The following is a 7474-nucleotide window of genomic DNA, read 5'->3' on the forward strand; positions in this document are numbered from 1 at the left end:
GACTAATCCATTGGTGCCTAGCCTTCCAAATTCTGTGACCCTTTAATACAGTTCCTCATGTTGTGGTGACCTCCAACCATAAAATTATTTCCTTTGGTACTTCATAACCCCAATTTTGCTACTATTATGAGTCATAATGTAAATATCTGTTTTTGAAGCGACCCCTGTGAAAAGCCAGAAAGGTTGGAATTTACAGGTTAAAAGCCCTGGATCTAATCCAAGATATTGACACCTGCTGAGAAATTGGTGTCCACAGCATTGTATTGTTAATAGTGGAATGTAATGAAACTAATGAATAGTGTAAGTAGACATTTGGGAATAGATGGGATCTCAGTGGGAGGGGTATGGGGAGGAGCTGGGAGAAGTAGAGAGAGGGAAAGCTGTAATCTGGATATATCACATGAGGAAAATAATGCTACTTTCAGTAAGAGGAAAATAACATATAACCATTAAAATGAGCTCTCATATCCCTCTTTCTCTAGCTTTTGGAAACCACCATCCTATCTTCTGTTCCTTTGAGTTTGACTCTTTGGGATCCTTCATGTAAGGAAATTCATGTAGCATTTTACTGTTTAAAAGATTTCTGTGGGTATGCATTTGTTCCATGTGTGTATATATGCATGCTTATGTGTACATGGGAGCCATAAGACGGGATTTGGACCGGGAGATACAGGTTTCTTCAGGATGCCTGGCTTCTGGGATACTCGCTGGGACCCGAATCCCAGTCCTTACAACTGCGCAGCAAGTACCCTTAACCACAGAACAATCTCTCTAGCCTTAGTGTTTGATATTTTGAGAGACTACATCCCTGTCATAATGTACTCAAGATCCATCCATGTATATAGGATGTGTAACAAATTTCTTCTTAAGTACAAAAAATTGCATCATAAGACAAAAGAAAAGATCACATTTTGTTTCCTTACTCACCCATGGATGTCTGGCTTGCTTTCCTCTCAGCTCTCTCAAAGAATGCTATTAGAAACACACATTATGAACAACTAATAACACCCTGAAACTCTATTTTTAAAAGACTTATCTTTATCTTCATTTAAATATTTGTATTATATCTTTCTGCGTGTATGTTACATGTGTTCAGGTACCTGTGCAGACCAAAAGAGTGTGCAGAATCCCCTGGAATTGTTACAGGTGGTTGTGAGCTGCTATGTGTATGCTGGGGACCAAACTCAGGTCGTCTAGAAGATCAGCAAGTGTTCTTAACCTCCAAGTCACCACTTTAGCCCAGATACTCTGCTTTTAAAATAAACACTTAAAAGCAGAATGTCTATACCAATATGTGACCCTCCTACATTTACAAATATTTAGATTTATTTATTATTATTTTGAGTGTATGGGTGTTTTGCCTACATGTTTGTTGATTGCATGCATGCCTGGTACTTTCAGAGCTCAGAAGAGGGCTTTGGATTCTCTTGAATCAGAGTTACAGACAGTTATGAACAGCCATGTGGGTGCTGGTAATCAAACTTAGGCCCTCTGTAAGAGCAACAAGTACTCTTAACCACTGAGGCATCTCTCTGGCCCCTCACACCGATATTTTTGAACAAAGAAATTATTTTATTTTTTGTTTTTGTTTTTCATAGGCAAGGCTTTACTCTGTTATCCAGACTAGCCCAAATCTTACTATGTAACCCAACCTTGCCTCAAACACATGGCAATCCTCTTGACTCAATTTTCTGAGTGCTTAGACTAGACCCACCATATCCAGCAAATTCTCCCTTTTTTATTTTTTTTAGACAGAGACTCACCATGTAGCCTGCCTGGTTGCTCTGGAACTCAGAAACCTGGCTTCTCGTGTCTCTCCTGAATTCTAGACTTAAAGGCATGCACTAACATGCCTAACATATTTTTTATTTTGTATATTTATTTTAATTTAGAAATATGTTATATGTATAGGTGTTTTGCCTGCATGTATGTCTGTGCATCATGTATGCACATGGTGCCTGCAGAAACCAAAGAGATCAATGGACCTCCTGTAATTGTTATTACAGACAGTTGTGAGCCACCATGTTGGTGCTGGGTATTGAACATCAGTCTCCTGGAAGAGCAGCCAGTCTTATTAACCATAGGGCCATTTCTCCAGTCCCTATTTTAAAAATTTGTTTTTAATGTGTATGTATATGAACTTGTGTGAGTTTTTGTGCACACAGGCATGTAAGACTCCTCAGAGGTCACAAGAGAGCATCAGACCCCTTTGAAATGGATGTGAGTACTGGGACCTAAACCCCCATTTCTGAAAGAGCAGTAAGTGCCCTTAACTGCTTAAGACGCTCTACAACCCCTACATTTTACTTTTTGAATGCAAATATTGTACATATTATGTATAATGCCATTTTCTGAAATATGCACACCCTTTGGAATAGCTAAATTGAGTTAATTGACATCTGTATTAGCTTATAGACATCTTTTTAAAATACATTCATTTATTTACTTATTCACTTTACATTCCGCTTGCGGCCCGCCTTCTGGTCACTCCCCCTCTCCTTCCCCATCCCCTCTTCTCCTCTGAGCAGGTGGTGGCCCACTTGAATATCCCCTCACCCTGGCAATTCAATGATGGAAAAACTTAAAACCTTTCTTAGTGATTTTTGTTTTTTTATTAAATATTTAAAATGATATACAAAATAAAGATTATACCTATAAATGAGATACCATGTGATTTTCAATACATATATACATTTTGTAATATGTGAATTACATTAGAAATACTTATTTTTTAAAAGTTTTTCAAGAAACTTTTGTTTATTTTTTAATATGTGCAGTACAGGAAATAAAACACAAGAAGTCAAGAACAAAGTCACCCAGGCACAAGCAGCTCAGCTAGATGTGTTCTAGATCCTGCAAGTGTGCACACTCTTAGGTAATTGAGATTATGTACTATGTGCCATGATTTCCCCCATTGTGAATATTCACCAACTAAAAGCCCCACGCTACGAGAATTCTGATAACCATGAATATACCATGCCATCTCAATCTGTCAGACGAAATTGTATTCCTGACTTCCTTGGCAGCAAAAATTTCATAAAGACAAAAATAGCAGCAGGCTTCTAGATAGATATACTGGAAAAGTTACAACTAAATTCTGCATTCCCCCAGTGCTCAGCTCACAAGGAAACATAAAGCAACAGACCACACTAAGTATAGCATTCCTAAGCTTATCATCAGCTCTATACACTAACATATGTAGAAGGGGTGTTCCTAATCAAGAAATGTATTCCTATGGCACATCTGGGAGATGCACTTACGATGGTAGTTCTCAGGATGTCAGTCCCCACACAGCTGCAGATCTGGCCCTGAACTTCCTCACACTGTCCAGATATGGTTTAACAGTTCCATGTTCAAGAGGAACCTTCTTGTCAGTTCTACCATATCCACTAGCTGTACTTTTAACCATGTGCTCTCCTTTAGGACATGACTTTCAGATGACAAGGAATGAACTCTGTACAATGAACACAAGTATCTCACCAAGACGCACATAGAGACCCCTGGGTAGAGCCGTCTTCTAGATACAGGGGCACTAGGAGCCCCTCCCTCATCCATCCTCTTCCTTGCACAACTCCTAAGTGCAGATGATGCTAGTGAGAGGATTAACAAAGGCCATGTCCAGAACACAGCCCTCCCCAAAGACTAGCCTGACTTTTAGTGATTCTTTTGCTACTTTAACATCCTTCAGGCACCGGGACTTTCCTCTAATGCCTGGCAACATTACCTAACCAATGGCTAGACAACTTGAACCAACCAAAGCTACAGTGCTTTTTCTGAGCACTAATCTTTGCCTTAGTTCACCTCCACCTGGTACCATCATCATCTCAAAGGCCAAGTTTAACCTCCATTTCCCCAGTGTGACCATTCCTATGAAATAACAAAACAATCCTAAAAAGTGGTATCAGCTCTCTATTTTTACCATGTTGCACATTTTTACATGTATGCATTACTGTATGCATGTGTGCACACATGTGCCACTGCACTTGTGTGGAGGATAAAAGAAAAGATTTTTCTCCCAGCTATTCCACTTCTGGGCATATACCCCAGAGACACTTTAATACACAACAAAGATATATGCACCACAATGTTCATAGCGGCTCTATTTATAATAGCCAGAAGCTGGAAGGAACCCAGATGTCCTTCAGAAGACGAATGGATACAAAAATTGTGGTACATTTACACAATGGAATACTACTCAGCCACCAGAAACAATGACTTAACCAAATTCTTAAGAAAATGGCTGCATCTAGAGAATATCATCCTGAGTGAGATAACCCAGTCACAAAAGAACAGACATAATATGCAGTCACTGATAGTGGGATGCTAACCCCAGAGGCTTGCACTCCCCCAGAAACAACTCACAGACTGTATGAAGTCCAAGAAATAAAGAAAACAAAAAAAATATACATATATTTACAAACAAGAAGACTTTGACTATTTCCATGTTGTGTTTTGTTTTGCATGTACTTTACGCTTATTGTAACTATTAGGTTTTCAATGCATACTGTCAAGCCCTTGAAAAAAATCAAGTACTGACTAAAAAAATATATTCACATGGTTTTATGTAAAAATTATTTCAATGTCTGAAAAAACAGTACTGACAAAAATGTATAATTTTAAGCAAAAAATGTTTAAAATCTGTACATTTATCTTTGTTTTGTAAAATAAAGTCGTTTAAAAAAAAGATTTTTCTAAAAAAAAAAAAATTGTAATTCTCCTATCAAGTGGATCCTGGAAATCAAACTCAGGACATCACCGTAGTGACAATCACCTTTATATGCTGAGCCACCCTACCAGTCCATTATACACTTTCTTACTGTGTTGAGACAAAGTCTACATAGCCCTGGCTGACTCAGAGCACAGAGATCCACCTGCCTCAGCCTAGAGTCAAAGACATGCAATACCACATCAAGTCTATTGTGCACCTAAAAGTCTAGACACTAGATATTCCAAATAAGCACTTCTGTTTCCCCAGCATGAGGACACTGCAGGGAACACACTGCACACCTGACAAAGGCTGTGGTCAGACACTGCCTTCTCCACAGCAAGGCTCTGTTCTAGTCCCTCTTCCAGTTCCAGGGGTCACATGTGGAACTGCCACGGTTTGTGGGGAGATTAACACTCACTTCCTAAGTGGTTTTAAGAGTTTTTCCTACAGATTTTCACATAATTTACAAACATGTCTGTGTCACACACTGGCACCTCTATACTGTCTAGAAGACTGGGTGCTGCAAATCTGGACACATCTTCTATACATTAAAAAATAAGATGTACAGATATAAGGGACAATGACTAATCTTGCATTACCAAACTTACATTAGCATTAGGCCCTTCATTTTCTTTCTTCCTCCTTCCAAACTCTCACAAGCAAGGCTGCATTGCTGCTCAGAAGCGGTTCTCTTTCTAGTTCCAAAAGACAGCATTCATCATGAGTTTAAACAGGAGAATCGACAACACTTATTATTTACTATGTCTACTTTTAACATACTTTGTGCACTTCTAAACACCTAGAAGGACTAGATGTTTCAGATGAGGACATAAATTTGTCCCCTATATACAGAGTAGTGTTAACCACACACACATGTAACTAGTTAGATCTCAAAGTGTTTTCTGGTGAGAACATTCTGGTCTCCCACCTTTCTTCCCTTTCAGCCCATTCCTGTGTCCTGTGACACAGGTGCCTGTCCCTTGGATGATACACTTTCACAACTCTTCAGAAGACAACCTTGCAGTGAACTAACAGTATACAGAGTGTGAGGCTACTAACTACTTTTGTCATACATTGGCAACCTCTTTAATACCTAGAGACTAGATAGATATCATAGGACTCATTTGTCCAGTATGTACACTATATACAGTATAGCAAAACTACATAAGATGCACACAGCACACAGGGTGATGGGGAAGCTGGGAATGTCTAGCACACTAATGGAATCTTTGCAGTTTCCTCCCTCCCACCTCCTCAGTCCACTGAACAAGTACAGCCAGTACACTGTGCACAGAGGTGGTTAACAATCCTACTTCTACACATGATTTCTCCAGTTTTAAACTGTATACACAAGATAACATTCTAGCAGTTGTAACTTTAAATGTACCAAGCACTTTCAAATGCCTAGAAAGACTAGATGTTTCATGTAAGAACTTATCTGCTATTCACATGACATTGGTAAATAAAACTATGCAAAACAATGGATATTATCTGAGGTATCTTCTAAATGTAACCATTTGGGCTTCCACCCACTTTCTTCTCCCTTCTCTCTGCCTTCAAACCAGCAGACAAATATAGGCATGTGTAATGCTTAGAAACAGCTGAACAAATTCCTATCCCCAAGCCATTTACAGAACAAATTTTTCTATGAATTTTAACCGTGTACACTATGTGCTAATTTTACTACTTTGTCATACATTGGCAACCTCTTTAACATCTGAAGTCTAGATGTTGAAAATTTTAGACATATTTGTCCATTATATACAGTATACATACAGCAAAACAAAATGCACATATATAGAAATGGCATCTGAAAAGGTCCCATATACACACATGCTACTACATGACCGTTGTCACTGCCTCCCAGCACCTCCCCACTGAGAGAGTACAGACAGTACTGCTCAGGGGGGGTTGGGGGGAGCTCATCACTCTGCTTCCAAGACTACGGTTCATGAGCTTTTGCAAAAAGATATTTACAAAGTGATATTTCACTACCTATACATTTAACATACATTGGTGGGCACTTCTAAACATCTAGCTAGACCAGATGTTTCAAGTAAGGACTGTTGTCCACTATGTACACAGCAGTCCAGTAAACAATACACATGTAACAAGAGTAATTAAAAATTCTTTAACACAAAATGTAAAAAAAAAAAAAAAAAGTGTACTCTACTAATTCTACTGTCATACACCGGCAAGCTCTTCTACACCTAGAGTGAACAGATGCTGTAAATGAGGACCCCTTTGTCCTTTACATTATGTACAGAGCAAAGCCAAACAAAATGGGATAGTGGTTCCTTCCCACCCACGGACCACAGTGGCTCAGAGCTCTGGATTCCCTTCTGGGAACCAGCGCACAAACACAATGTGGTCAACCCAGGAGTCGTTTGGCTATTCCTCTCCAAACACTGTTTCAAATAAATCCTAACAAAAAGGTATTTACAGAATGCTTCTTATAAAATGTCAGGCACTTCAGAGCAGCTAGAAAAATATTTCCAAAAAAAAAGAAAGAAAGAAAAAAAAAACCTGGCATTTTCAAATACACACATAAACATGGGGGTGTGTGGTAAATGAGGAATAAAATGCATACACAAGAGAGAGGGGGTTGGGGGGTGAGACACACACACACACACACACACACACACACACACACACACACGTCTTCTTCACACGACCAATCTGTCTCCGGACCTCTTCCTCCTCCGGCTGGGTCCTCTAACCTACAGAACAAACAAGAACGAGTGTTGCTCCTGGGTCTTTCTAGAA

The sequence above is a fragment of the Micromys minutus genome, assembly GCF_963924665.1.
Source record: "Micromys minutus genome assembly, chromosome: X".
NCBI lineage: Eukaryota > Metazoa > Chordata > Mammalia > Rodentia > Muridae > Micromys > Micromys minutus.